The 14637-nt window shown below is 41.3% G+C and overlaps 1 pseudogene; it reads left to right on the top strand.

Annotated features, from left to right (window-relative positions):
* The first annotated feature begins 12065 nt into the window (after nt 1–12065).
* Nucleotides 12066–12331, top strand: LOC122891788 (annotated as a pseudogene).
* Nucleotides 12332–14637: the final 2306 nt, after the last annotated feature.

The following is a 14637-nucleotide window of genomic DNA, read 5'->3' on the forward strand; positions in this document are numbered from 1 at the left end:
CAATCAATGTTATTGTTTTAAAGAAACCAATTTCCTTCCTTGTAAACCCAAGTATATAATAAATAAATAATTCAAATTCCCTGAAATATTTATTATGGGCAGGTGGCATTTCTGCTCTCTGAGAAAAGCAAGTTGTCTAAGAACATTGGAAACCTTTGGGTCACAATCCCACCAGCGCTAATCATAGAACCTCTGTATCCACTGCATTCGGTCATTTATCTAATGAGCAGAACAACCTTGGAAGTTAAGTAGAGCATCACCATTTTAAAGATGAAGAAACACAAGAAATAGTACAAAAGGTTACAGAGCCAGTAATCTCAGGAATCAGTATTCCAGCTCATCTGTTTTGAACATGCTGCTACTCTCTGTGGAGGGCAAAAATTACAGTCCAGAGTCACAGCTCTTACAAAGGACCACAATCCCTAGAACCTTCTTCCAGATGATCCATTCTGTTTGTACTGCCCGGACAGAACCCAGCTTTGATTACACCGTGCATGGTGTCTGATTCACTGTGCCCCATTCAGTAACCAGCATCCCAAACCAGGCTCTGATCTCTCAGGCTAGGTCATATGTTTGGGCAAGTGAAGATGTTCAAATAACATCCCTGTGCATTTCTTCTGGAAATCTCGGGGGGGGGGTGGTGTTTGTTGTTGTTTTAAAGATTTTATTTATTTATTTGACAGACAGAGATCACAAGTAGGCAGAGAGGCGGGCAGAGAGAGAGAGGGAAGCAGGCTCCCGGCTGAGCAGAGAGCCCGATGAGGGGCTCGATTCCCAGGACCCTGAGATCATGACCTGAGCCAAAGGCATGACCTGAGCCCCCCAGGTGCCCCTGGAAATCTCTGATTTTGAGATGATTTAGCTCAGTCTGGTGTTTGTTAAATGTTGTTCAGGTGGCTATTGTAATCAGTCACTGCTTTTTCTTGGATGGAAATTACCTGTTGATGATGATGATGATGATGATGATGATGATTAAAACTAACATTTATCCAATACTTAATACAGGCCAAAAACTGCACTAACAGCCTTACAAAATTTCATTTAATTCTTAGAACATATCTTTGAAGTGGATATTAATGTCTTCATTCTTTTAATTGAGACAATTGAGGCCCAGGAGCTTGCAGGAAATATCAAACTCTAGACCACACAGGTAACACGTAACCAGCACGGGCACAATTCAGATAGGGGTCTTGCCAATCATACAATAAATGTGACTTTAGCCATGATACTTCCAGTGAGAGAAGAGTCTCCGTAGTAGCTATTATGCAGCATAAGCTCCAGCCATATGTTGAAGATAACTTTATTTCTATCAAAAGGCATGTATCCCTCCCTCCCTCTCTCTCTCTCCATCCGTCCATTTGCTCACACGGACTCTTCCCTTTGTCTGGAATGTTGCTCTGCTCTACCCGTTTCGTGGAGCTGCCCCCTCCTCAACCTTTAAGCCTCATTTGCAAATTTTACCTCCTCTTCATGTTGCTCTGAATATCCCACTCAAGAGTGGACCCAGATTTTGTGGGGCCTCAGCCACAAAGTGCAGTCATGGAGGATGACCTTAAGTGTGATCAAGGGTAGAAACTGGAATGAAACAGCACAACTAGAGCTCAAGTCCATTTCCCCATCAGGTTTGGTGTTTTCTGGATGCATGATGTGGCATAATCACAATCCTCTATAGATTAATGACAAATCCAAGTACTGGAGTGGCCTTTTTCTAAAACATTGAACCATCTTACCTCAGTAGGTAAACCAAGGTTTAAATGATTTAAAACCATGACTGCTGTGATTCAAATTGGAGTTGCTGGGCTTTGTCTTCAGCATCCCCCAGAGCTGCAATCAATAGAAAAGCAAGAGCAAGCAGCTCAGGCCTAACCTGGTTCTCTGGATGTCAGCCCCTGTCATTCTCATTTCCATGACCGGCTCAGTCTGCAACGTGTGCTTATTAGAGCTATTTTTGCTTTACACCCTTTGTTAGAATCAGACCGCAATAAATGTTATACTGTATTAATAACTCCTGCTGAAACTTAGAACTGTGTGTTTCTGACACGCTAACAGGAACTCAGCAAATGTTATTACCTGCATTTCCCTGTCCTACAGAACTGAATCTGAGCAGTGTCACGTGATCCCAAGGGCACACAAGCTGGTAAAAGTAGAGCAAACCAGGTTATGATTAAAATGTAAATGTCCTTGTATTCTGCCACACTGAATTTCCCAAGCACTAAATCAGGGGAAAAAAAAAATCAGAAAACTAGGTTTGATGGCTTCAGCAATCATGGTCTGGATATACAATTCTGTGCACAAAGTAGTCTCACTAGAGAATAATAGATGATATACAGGCAATCCAAAACAGTCACTGTTTTTGCAAATGGTATTTCTAAAGAGCCTGTAGTGGAGCCATCTGAGTATTGTTCCCTCCTCTTTCCTTCACTTTATCGTCAGTTATGGAATAGTTTCTTTACTGAGACTGGTCACTAAATGCTGCCCCAAAATATGACGTTGATTTAGATGTGATCGTTCCTCTTATTAGTTCTTGGGCTCAAATCTTCTCCTAAGAAGATTTGCTTACAAATCCCAGAACATTTCTTTTTTTTTTTTCTCCCAATTTATTTATTTTCAGAAAAACAGTATTCATTATTTTTTCACCACACCCAGTGCTCCATGCAAGCTGTACCCTCTATAATACCCACCATCTGGTACCCCAACCTCCCACCCCCCCGCCACTTCAAACCCCTCAGACTGTTTTTCAGAGTCCATAGTCTCTCATGGTTCATCTCCCCTTCCAATTTACCCAAATTCCCTACTCCTCTCTAACGCCCCTTGTCCTCCATGCTATTGGTTATGCTCCACAAATGAGTGAAACCATATGATAATTGACTCTCTCTGCTTTCTAAATCTACCTTTAGACTCTGGGTCCTCAGGGGGAATGAAGGGAAAGCCACAAGTTGATCTTCCCAAGAGCAGATCAGGCTTCCTCCAAATTCTGCTTCCCAGCCAATTAAGTACAACAACCTGCCTCATTTCTCCTCTTCTGTGGCACGAGTTGTTTATCATCGGAAAAAGTCAACCTGAAATTACAGATGGAACCCACGTACCCCTATCCCCTCATCCCAGGCCACTTCCTGGGAGAAAAAGGGTAACAGTGGGGTTACATTTACTGTAACAAACCATATTTCTCTACATCTGTCCCACTCTCCTGTCCCCATTATTACTGGGGAGTGTTGGGCAAGAGCACTCCTGAGCCCATCAATTCTGTGCTTCCTCCCGTCCCCCATCATCTCGCCCCCTCTCACAGAGGTCTTTCTTTGTCCAGGTCTCAGCCACCAAGGCCAGTGCACTATTCTCTCTGGCACCCATGTGGAGTGCTGTCTCCATCACACCATGAATTGCCTTGGCTCATAGAAGTATTGGGACCCATAAAAGCTGCACTCAGGTCCCTCTAGGTGACCACCAATGTTGCCACCATCCTTCATGCTCCCTGCATTGATCCTTGAAGTCTCACTGTGATGTCTATAGCTACTCTGCCAGAAAGAGGAAATGCTCCTTCTGAGTATTTGGGTCCTTCCTCAAGCATGGCCCGAAGCTTTGCTGACTAGTGTTCCAGACACTCACAGAGATGTGTAAGAGCAGCTCTTGGGTTTTTACTTGTAGCTTCTCCTCTAGGACTCTCATGGGAGCACCTGGAAGGTAAACTGCACTATACTCAAACCACTCCTGCCTCAGACCATCGAGATATTGTTCTTGGGCAGAATTTGTGTGCTGCACTGTCCTTAGCACCAACCCCTTCCCAGGAGGATCTAACAGCCCCTCCAGCAAAGAGGTTCTGCCAGGCTCATGCCATGGTCCTTCTTCCATGCAATCAAATAAAAAAAAAAAAAAAAGGATTACTCTTCAATCAGGACCCTTGAAACTGATATAGTCAAATCATCTGCTTCCAACCCTGAGTTTACCATCACTCAACCCCAAAACATACAGGAAGTTGCTAGCAAACTGAATTGGTTGACTTCGACAAATCACACCCAGCAGATTCTCTCCACATGAGGTTGATTATTCAGGCATGAGTGGACCCTGCTGTACCCTTGCTCCCTACTCCAGACACACCATAGGATGGGTGGAAATTCATGACATGGGACAGTCTGCCCCAGCCAGCAATTCTGTGTCACCTCCTCTGATCATCTAGGTCTAACGTCAACCAGGACATCTGTTTGTTCCTGTCTGGGGTGGACCCTTCTTCGCAGTTGCTAAGGTACTTAGAGCAAGAGCCAAGAAAAATGTAGCAATTGTGAGGGTCTTTGCAATTCTTGAATCCCTATGATATGCCTGAGTCAGGAAGGTGCTTACAGAAACTTCATGATTTCTTCTCTGGGACCTTTATTTTCTAAAAGCCTACTAGACACTGATCCCTTTGACAGCAACAAACAGCTATTGTGGCTGACAGAAGAATCTTCCTTCTGGAAACTGTTGCAGAAGAGAACAAATGAGATCAAAACAAACACAAATGGTAACAAAACAAAAAAACAAAAACCAAAACCAACCCCAACATTTTTTCTCACTGCCCCTCCCCTTCCATTCCACCACCCCTCACCCCAGCCTCAGGTTTAGCTTATGGCGGAAGTGCCTGCTGCCAAAAATGTCAATGCAGTTAAGTTCCACTTAGCCTCACCCATGGCTTCTCCCTCATTTGGAACAATAATAACCTAACAAATGCTGAATACCCTCAAGACATATTCAATGCTTTGTTCGTGTTGCTGCATTTATAGGACAAATGGAGAGAATATGACCAAGATGATGACAGTGAGCAATTAATAATACCTGACCAAGCAGTGTTCTCAGCAAAGTTTGACTTAGTCTGGGCAGACAGAGAAAAAATTCAAGGGCACAGAGCAAATGGCAGAAGGCTGGCAGATGCCCTACACTTTTGTACACATGTCTAGAGCTCACCGAGTCCCTAATATGAGGCAGACACTATGAAGGACTTACTTAGTTCCTTCCTTATTCCCCCCCAGTCCTGATGTGGGTTTTATCATCCCTCTGTATAGCCCAGAAACCTGGGGCTCCTCAGTGACTTGATGTGGCTTTCACAATCACAACGAAAATACCCCTGATGTTCTGACCAAGTCTTTGAGTGCATTAGTCAAAACTCAGTTGTGACAGATAGAAACCCAACTCAAATATCTTGTGGGTAAGAGGGAGGAACTTTTAGATGATCTAACTACTGTCAGATATGGCTAGATGCATGGACTAAAAAAAAAAGTTACACGGACTAAATCTACCTCTCCGTTGATCTGTTTATCCCAGCAGCTTGCCACTTTTTCATTTTGTGTGTGTGAATTTTATTCTCTTTTTCTGTAGACTCTGCCCCTTGAGATCAGAAAGATGACCACAAATGGGTCTAGCCAGTGTTATATTTCGTTTCATGATCCCGGGAGAAGAAGAGACTTTCTTTTCCAGAATCCATAATTTCTCAGGGAAGACACTGGCTCTGCTCAGGTTGAATCCCACTTATCATTGAACCAATCACCACAGTAGGGAGGTTGAATCCCATGACTGACAGACATCCAGGGCCGTGCAGAGAGGGAAGTGGTAGCTCTTTGAAAGGAATCTTGGTCAAACAAGGCAGGTATCCATCAGAAACAGAATTTAATAGAACTAGTTGGAACTTAATTTATAGGTAATTCCTAATGAACTTGGGTCTACCGATTTTCAATGTGTTAATCTCCTCTTATTTGACATGCTCTCATAATGTTATCTACTTATGGAAGTGGGATGCAGTGACAAACTTGGAAGTACCAATAAGGTTTTTGTGTGTTTAAAAAGCAAGCTCCAATAATTATGGTTTTCCTTCTGGAACAAAGTTTGTTGTTAAAGTTGCTGGACTCTTTTAAAAACTATTTTTTAAGACAATGAATCATCACCTTGCAGTGTTTTGCCAAAAATGTTTAACCCAAAATTATTCAAGAAAAAAATAAAAGAAAGAATCAGACAACTGCCAAAAAAGGAAAAAAAAAAAAAAAGCACAAATGGCTTGGACTTTCTAAAAATGTCAATTTCATAAAAGACACCCCCCCCCAAAAAAAGAAGGCTGAGGATCCATGCCTGATCAGATTAAGGACAGGAGTTATGACAACTAAATATAGAGTGTGATCTTTGATTAGATCCTGGATTTTTAAAAAAAAATTCTAAGTGGCATTACCAGGGCAAGTTAGGAAATACAATACTAAGATCTATATATTAGTAATAATATTGTACCAACGTTACATTTTCTGAGTGTGCCCGTTGTGCAGAAAAATGACCTTGTTCTTAAGAGACAATTTGCTAAAATATTTAGTTGATGAAAAGTCAAGACGATGAAACTAATTTTCGAATAATTCAGGAAAAAAATGTACACATAGATCTGGCGAGAGAGAAAATGAGGCCAAATTTTAAGAATTAGTGAATCTAGGTGGAAGGTATATGGGTATTCATTACATATTGTACTGTTCTTGTAATTTTTCTCTAGGTTTCAAATGCTGCCAAATAAAATATTGATGGAAAGGGGAAAAAATTAAGGTACAGTCTCATAATAACCTAAAATTCAATTCTCCCATCCATAATACAGAATGAGAAGTAAAGAAAATAAAAACCCTCGAGTCATGTAAATAATGGGTCATTATTGCCAGGCTAATTAAATAAGGCGAGATTTAACAGTTTTAACAGAGCAGCAAGATCCAAACCTGTTCCAAGTCCGGAACGCCACGGTTGGCGCCACCTGGCGGTCATTGTCTGCTTCAGCTTGAATAAGGATGGTGGTGTTCCGGATCCTCTCCGTAGTGATTCCAGGAAGCTCCAGGTAGTAGACCTCATTTCCTTGACCCGATCTGGGAGTTTAGCCCGGGATCTGGGTCAAGGGGACCCACTCTTCTTTTTCCTACTTCCCAAGCAGAATTGCAGGTTGAGGTGAAGGTAGTCTGGGTCGAGTCCACATGGGGAGCACTGGCATCCAGGGGCTGCCTCTTGGGACAGCGGTCTCAGCAGCTGTCTGCACAGAGTCCTGGGGTTCAGGAACCTAACGTCCGTCAGTTCAATGGGGAAGTATTTGAAAGAGTTTGATGCACTGGTTAGTGATTTTCATTCTAGAACAAAAATTATGTTGTTAAAATAGAGTTGCTGGAATCTTCTAAAAACTTTTTTTTTTAAATATTTTATTTATTTATTTGACAGAGATCACAAGTACGCAGAGAGGCAGGCAGAGAGAGAGAGGAGGAAGCAGGCTCCCCACTGAGCAGAGAGCCTGTGCGGGGCTCAGGGCTCGATTCCAGAACTCCGGTATCATGACCTGAGCTGAAGGCAGAGGCTTTAACCCACTGAGCCACCCAGGCACCCCTCTTTTAAAAAACTTTTTAAGGGAATTCAACAGAATAATCCAGTTCCGGGTGTCAATGACCATATTGGCTTAAAATATTTTTCATTTTCATTTAAAATATTTTCATCACCTGTGCACACATGTATGCTTGAATACCAACCTGTACACATGCATATATATGGTACACACAGTCACACACACATACACAGAAGGTATTCTGCCTTGTTTTTCAAATGGAAAATTAGCCACGTAGTGACACTTTTATGTGCCATATCCCCACTACTTCATCTTTTTTTTTTAATGTTGTTAGTACAAATAGTGTACATGGTGCAATTTATTTAATAGTTCTAGTTGTTAATGATTTATATCTTGCCTATTTTCTTAAAAAGATTTGATGTGGTTTATGATACCGAATCCTATATAAAGCAGACAATAAAAAATTATGAGATTGAAAAAACTATCAAGAGGAGAGATTTGCAAAAGGTAAGTTAAACAGTCACAAGTTTAACTTTGGGTTTCTTGGGCAACAAAAGGAAACAAGATGGACCATTGCTCCTGGAGTCTCACCAAGGAATAGTCTGGGTGGAAGAACTCCCAGGTGAGCAGGATAAATGGAGACAAAGGATCACTCAGTGACGGCAGCTGGAGACATCAAAACAAGAAGAGTGGCCTCATGAGGACGTGGATGAGAGGCCACACTCTACAAGTCACAAGAGCATTCCGACTGGGCAAACCATGCCTAGTGACCCCAAAGAGAAACCCAGGAGACAAAAGAGCATTCCTGTGTAACAGCTGTTGGTCACAGCTGGAATTCCAGGGGAGGCCATTGGGTGAGAAGGAAAGCAGTGTTTTGAGGACCAGAGATGCAAAGGACATAAATATATCTCTTTGCCCCAAAAGAAATCTAGGTTCATCTTTCCTCTTAGGGGCACTGAGTCACATGGTGACTCTGGATTTTGCAAACGACACAGAAATGTTCTTCTCATAAATGCTTCCCCTAAGATTGTTCTACAAAAGATAGAAACCATAGATTTAAAAGGCAGGGTAAGAGCTAAATGTGTTTTGTGAAATCCATAGCATTTCTATATATCACTGAGAAGCTATTAGGAAATATAATGAGAAATAAATTCCAGTTACAGTAGCAAAAAAAAAAAAAAGAGAGAGAGAAAAGAAAAAGTATTTGGGATTAATTCTTATGAGAAATGTATATGACCTCTACAAAGAAATTCCAAAAATCTAAGGAGAGTTGAAATACTTGATTAATGGAAAGGTATACCGTATTGAAAAAGTAAATAGCATAAGATGTCAATTCTTCACAAATTAGTTTATAGATCAGTGACAAAAATCCAACAGGACTATTTTTAGGGAGAGAAGACAAAAATATTTTCAAATTCATGTGAAGCAATAGACAAAGGTGAAAATGTAAAATAAGTTCCAAAAAAGCAGTAGTAACACTGGTGGGGTAGAGAGAAGAGTCCTACATAGTAGAAGATTCTAAAGCAGTATTTAAATAGTATGGTACTCTTTCAAAATCAGACAGATCATTGGACTAGAATAAAAGATGATGTAAACCCTATTACATATAAGAATTTAATATGTGATCTTTCACAAAGACATCACCAAATAATACAGACGAGAACAATAATTCAATTAATGGTATTGAAATAGTTAGCAATTTGGCAGAAAAATTATTTAGACCTTTATCTCACACACGCATCCCAATACATTTCAAACAGATTTAGTCTTTATATATAAAACTCAGGCCATTTTTCAAAAAGCAGAAGAAAATAAAACAAATATTTATCAAACTTCTGAGGGGCAGTCCAAACTTGGGAGTGACTGAACGGAATCACAAGAGTGAGAGATTTCACTGCACACAATTTAAAACTTCCTCACATAAAAAATGTAAGACGAAAGACAAATAGACTGGAAAAACTACATATACAACAAGCACAAAGGCAGGGGTTAATATTTTTCAACTTTATGTAATAAAATTTAAGCAAATTAGCAAGAAGGCCACTAAGACTGCTAGGGATAAAAACGAGCAGAGGACATTAATAGGAGAAATTCCTGGGACACTTGGGTGGCTCAGTCAGTTAAGCATCTGATTCTTGATTTCAACTCAGGTCATGATCTCAGGGTGGTGAGATCAAGCCCCACATCAAGCTTCCTGCCAAGGGGAGCTCTGCTTAGGCTTCTCTCCCTCTCCCTCTGCCTCATCCCCAGCTCATAAGCATGCGTGCTCTCTCATTCTCTCTCTCAAAATAAATTTAAAAATATTTTTTTGGTGGGGGGCACCTGGGTGGCTCAGTGGGTGAAAGCCTCTGCTTTCAGTTCAGGTCATGATCCCAGGGTCCTGGGATCAAGCCCTGCATTGGGCTCTCTGCTCAGCAGGGACCCTGCTTCTGAAATGCCCAAATTCTGAGACCCCCCAAAGATGACCACCAGAGTCCAGAGTCAAAGCCAAACAGCAAGGGTCGTTTATTACGAGTTCAAACCCGGACCTCCGCGCACCTGTTATCGGTGACGCTAAGAGGTCCCGTGCTTGGGATCACAACACCTTTTATACACTATTTTTGGGGAGGCAGGGACTTAGCATACATCATAGTATCTTGTAACAAATCGCCACGTACCGCGGGAAAATCATAAAGCAACTCTATAATATGACTGGTGCGCTACAGAGCGGGAAAAGGCTGGGAACAGATTATTGGTTAGGTCAAAGGGCTGTCATTCTTCAAACTGCTTGGTTGGCGCCACTAGGGTATGTGTCACCTCAGGATTGGCCGGGGTCTCCCTGTTAAGCCGCGGGGTGCCAGATGGTTATTATCTCTTGCACCCAGAGCTGGGGGGGAGAGGGGTCTGGGAGCGGCCATTCTGTCACGTCCAATTCTGGGTGGGGGTTCCTCTGGCACCAGATGGCTGTTATCTCTCAGCCCAGAGCCGGGTGGGGGGTCCGGGAGCGGCCATTCTGTCAGGTTCAATTCTGGGCTGGGGATGTGTGGTTACAGAGTGTCTATAGAAAGTCTGCTGGTATTTTTCCATCTCCTCGTGGGTTAGCAAGCGAAGGTACAGAACCAGAAATAGCGGTAATGGTCATGATTTTATTCCCTAAGCTTCTCATTTCCTCCTCTCTCTCTCTCTGCCTACTTGTGATCTCTGGCTGTCAAATACATAAATAAAATCTTTTAAAAAAACGATTTTTTTAAAAAGATTTTATTTATGGGGGCGCCTGGGTGGCTCAGTGGGTTAAGCCGCTGCCTTCGGCTCCGGTCATGATCTCAGGGTCCTGGGATCGAGTCCCGCATCGGGCTCTCTGCTCAGCAGGGAGCCTGCTTCCTCCTCTCTCTCTCTCTCTCTCTCTCTCTCTGCCTGCCTCTCTGCCTACTTGTGATCTCTCTCTGTCAAATACATAAATAAAATCTTTAAAAAAAAAGATTTTATTTATGTATTTGACAGCGATCACAAGTAGGCAGAGAGGCAGGCAAAGAGAGAGAGAGGAGAAAGCAGGCTCCCTGCTGAGCAGAGAGTCCGATATGGGGCTCAATCCCAGAACCCTGAGATCATGACTCGAGACAAAGGCAGAGGCTTTAACCCCCTGAGCCACCCAGGCGCCCCTTAAAAATCTTTTTTTAAAAAATAGGAAAAATTGCTCAGCCTCTAAAGAAATGCAAATGAAAAGAACAACAAACATTGCATTTTAATTTGTTAAGTGAGTAAAACTCTAAGGGAAAAAAGATGACTACCCAGAGTTGAGGAAGGGAAAGATTACTGTGAAAGATATGTTCTTATCCCTCTGATGGTATTAGAAACTAAGAAAACTTATTTCAAAAACAGTTGGTGATATTTATCAAGAAGTATAAAAACATTTTATTTACTATTGACCAGTAATCCTAATAAAATTAAGGTATTTCTGACAAGTAAAATCTTTTAAGATTAGTTGCATTAAAGAAGTCCTCATTTGTTTGCAGCCACTAGTATATACTTTAAAGCTGATGTGCAAACTTTTTAGGTATCTAGAAAAAAATTCCTGCTGTCATTTCTTTTGTGGCCCACGGCAAGACATCTTTATTCTCCATATGAATGCATTCTCAGAAGTATTGTAAGCTTGATGGGAAGTTAAAGTAACAACTAAACCTCAGGGTGGCTTAGAGTTCTTTATTCTCTTGTAATGTGGCTGGGCTTTCATCTAGAGAATATTTATTGAGCACGATCTGTACACACACCACTAGGAGGGCTACATAGATTAATATGACCCAATCCGTGCCCCCCAGGAAGTTTAGAGCCTAGTAGAAGAGTGTGTAAGTCATTTTTAGGAACAGCCAAGCAAAAATTCAAAGTAGAAAAGAAGCAATCACTATTAGAAGTACCAAATGTAACACTTCTATTTTAAAATATCTGTTGTACATGCTCATCACACCATTTTCAAAGCAAGTTTCTATCATGTTAGAGTACTGGTCTTGTATTATTTCCTTAGTAAATGAAAATGCAACAGAAACTCAGGAGAGAGTCTTTGTAAATAAGCATCCTGAGGTGAACATTCTTCTCCGAGGCTCAGCTGTGGTGAGCTCAGTGAATGTTCCTTGAATGTCTGTTTGTATGAATAGTTCGAACTCTGTGTAAACAGAAGAGACTCTTCGGACTACCTGACCCTGAATCCATTCAGAAAGGACCAACCAAATCCAATTAATTCGTTATACAGAACTCTGCCAGTTACAACCTGAAAATGGTGGGCCCCAGGAAGTCTTACTGGTTTCAGGTAGAAACAATAGTTGAAGATGTCCCGCAAACCAGCAAGCACCAACAACATCGCCCAGGCCAGGAGGACAGTGCAACAGTTGAGAATGGAAGCCTCCGTTGAGAGAATGAAGGTTTCAAAGGCATCAGCAGACCTCATGTCCTACTGTGCGGAGCACGCCAGGAGCGACCCTTTGCTGATAGGGATACCGACCTCAGAAAAACCTTTCAAGGATAAAAAAAAAAACTTGCATCATCTTATAGAGGAACGCTGAAATGGCTCCTCGCCTCTTCTCAGTAAAGCAAATTTTGAGCAGCTCCTTGGAAGAAATTTACTTTCAGCTTCTTTGGTAACCACTGCTAATAACTAAAATACTCTAACTTGGAATAATCGACTTTGACGTCTTTATTTTCCAAATTGCCCTTTCTCTAAAACACCTTTTACTGATTTCATCCAGAATAACAATCCTCTTTCCCATTTGATAATGATGGTGTCATACTGGTTTGGGCCTTTGAAAAAAAGACGATTATATACTTTTAAATATATGAAAAAGCCAGCTATATCCAGACCTCAGTTACCTAAGTAGCTGTCTATATTAAAATGCCAAGAATGACTTCAGTTCTTTAAAAAAAAAAAAAAAAAAAAAAAAGGCCTTTTTTTTTTTAGGCTTTTTTTAGTTAGGTCAATGCCTCATTGACCTAACACTCTCGACGGTTCCAACAGAGAAGCGGGAAAGTAGGAAAGATCCAGAGGCACACCAAGTTGCTTCTTCTGGAATTTGCTATGGGGTATCTATTCTGGCCTGAGCAGGAATGTGCTTGGGTTCTAACATTTGAATCTACAAGAACCGGGATCTGCAAACACACATTCAAGGTCTCGCCAGCCCTGGTCCAAAGTCCAGAGTCTTCTTTCTCTTGTAAATTCTTTATTCCCAACTGAGAAGTTTGCTAAACTTCTTTCTTCAGTAAGGAACCCCATTCTGCCCTTTACCTGAGTATTTGTGTACATTTTTATGTGTCAGGAGATATCTAGCATATAGTTAGCACTAAAGAAAAAAAAAGTTATGTATGGTTATTCTAGGCAAGCTGCACTGAAGAAGTGGAACTTCAGTTAATTTTTAAGTAAAGAAGGTCACATATAAGCCTATTTTATACAAATTGTTTTTTCCCCGAAAGCCTAATGCTTCAACTTAGTTTTCATTTCTGATGCTGTTTTTTTTTAGAACCACTGCATACTTGGTACATATTGATTTTATTTTTGCTCCTAGAGACTTAAGCAGTGAATAGAGGTTAATTTGTTATCTGATCCATTGATTTTTGTCCTAAGAGAATGGGTTTCATTTTCAGCATTTCCATCTATTACTTGCTACTTGTACCATCAGCAGATTCTCCAAGCTAACTTCTGTAGATGTCCAGTACATTTTCTGAGTCACACAATATTCCTGTGACTATTTTATGCTTGGTCATAGGGTTTCATTCTTACTTCCAGACTCTCTAGACTGTTGCAGATACATAGCAGGTCCCCAGTAAATAGTAACCTTATTCTTTGTTCAGGCTCTGAGAAAGTTGGGAAATAAAACAATGAGTAAAGATAGAAACCAAAGGGACGCCTCGGTGGCTCAGTCAGTTAATCTGCTACCTTTGGCTCAGGTCATGATCCCACAGTCCTGGGGTCCTGGGATGGATTGAGTCCCGCATTGGGCTCCTTGCTCAGCAGGGAGCCTGCTTCCTTCTCAACCTCTGCTGCCTGCCACTCTGCTTGCTTCTGTGCGCTCTCTCTCTCTCTCTCTCTAATAAATAAATAAATAAATAAAATCTTAAAAAAAAGAAAAAAGATAGAAACCAAAATATTGTATTGACCTTATTCATAATAGAAGCTCAATGGAAGGGTAACATTTATGGTATTAACCAAGTGGGCCTGAGGCCTGGATTAGATATTTCAAGCCCAAATTCCAGGCAGGAATGAACCAGAAAAAAACTCTCACCCTGCCTCCCATAGCTCCTGCATTGCAGTGCAGCATAGAACTTTGCTCTGGGTGGCAGACTCCCTCCCAAGACGAATGAAGGGAGAATTCTTCCTGAGTTTACCAATCAGGTAAATTGCTACCTCCCTAGCATGGTGTGGGGAAAGGGAGAGGCCGGGTTAAATGACTGAATGCCTTTTATGGGAAAGAAACAACAGGAGATGAGAAAAAAGAGGTCCCCGCTAAAACGATGCATATTGAGAAGCAGTAAGAGAGACTAGAAGTTAAAATATTTGGTATTAGTCTGGATTTTGCCTGTTTTTCAGGCATGGAGACCCGAGCAAATAGCATCTCCCTGAGGCTGTTTGTTCACCTGGAAAGTAAAATAATAACTGCTCTTCTTATCCTTCCAAGTGTTTATGAGATGACATAAAGTAATGTAACATAAGAGACTCTCAGCACGACAGTAAGATATTAGCAGAGAAAAACTTACACAAGCTCCTAACTGAAAATCACAGGATCAAGAGTTTGATCTCTTAGTGGATGGTCTCTTTGTCTCAGTTTTTAAGCGGCATGCAACTCTTTGTGGACTTGTTTCTTAAAATG

The sequence above is a fragment of the Neovison vison genome, chromosome 12 (assembly GCF_020171115.1).
Source record: "Neovison vison isolate M4711 chromosome 12, ASM_NN_V1, whole genome shotgun sequence".
Taxonomy (NCBI): domain Eukaryota; kingdom Metazoa; phylum Chordata; class Mammalia; order Carnivora; family Mustelidae; genus Neogale; species Neogale vison.